The sequence below is a fragment of the Haplochromis burtoni genome, unplaced genomic scaffold (assembly GCF_018398535.1).
Source record: "Haplochromis burtoni strain Fernald_Lab_line unplaced genomic scaffold, NCSU_Asbu1 Contig_2766, whole genome shotgun sequence".
NCBI lineage: Eukaryota > Metazoa > Chordata > Actinopteri > Cichliformes > Cichlidae > Haplochromis > Haplochromis burtoni.
Window position 1 is genome coordinate 1,655 of NW_024585127.1, and position 618 is coordinate 2,272.

Consider the following 618-nt stretch of genomic DNA (forward strand, 5'->3'; position numbering starts at 1 on the left):
AAGTGGTTGTTTTTCTCATCCTGACTCTGGACTTCCTGATATCTTGCCCAAAGTAAGTAATTCTATTTTATTAATTCTATTTATATTTTCTTAGTGCTTATTTTCTGATTATTTTGTTTGTGTCTTTTAATAACAGCCCAGCTTTGACTCACAAACCAATTACTCAACCACACTAGAACGTATGACATCAGTACCAAAATAACACAGGAGGGACTTGATTATCATATTGGTTATAGGCTTCTAATGCTTCAGATTTACAAGTGGCTTAGCGTTGTGCACATCTCTTTTCCAGAAGATGAGCGAATAAAATGATTAGGGTAAGGGTAACTTCAACCTTGTGTGTAGTTTAGCTATTCTGTTTGCACATTTATACTCTGTAAATGAAGTGTGTTTTCCATTCATTCAATTTTCAATTCAATTCAGTTAAATTTCAATTTTATTTATACAGCGCCAAATCACAACAACAGTCGCCTCAAGGCACTTGATATTGTAAGGTAGACCCTAACAGATACAGAGAAAAAAAAACCAACAATCAAATGACCCCCTGTGAGCAAGCACTTTGGTGACAGTGGGAAGGAAAAACTCCATTTGAACAGGAAGAAACCTCTGGCAGAACCA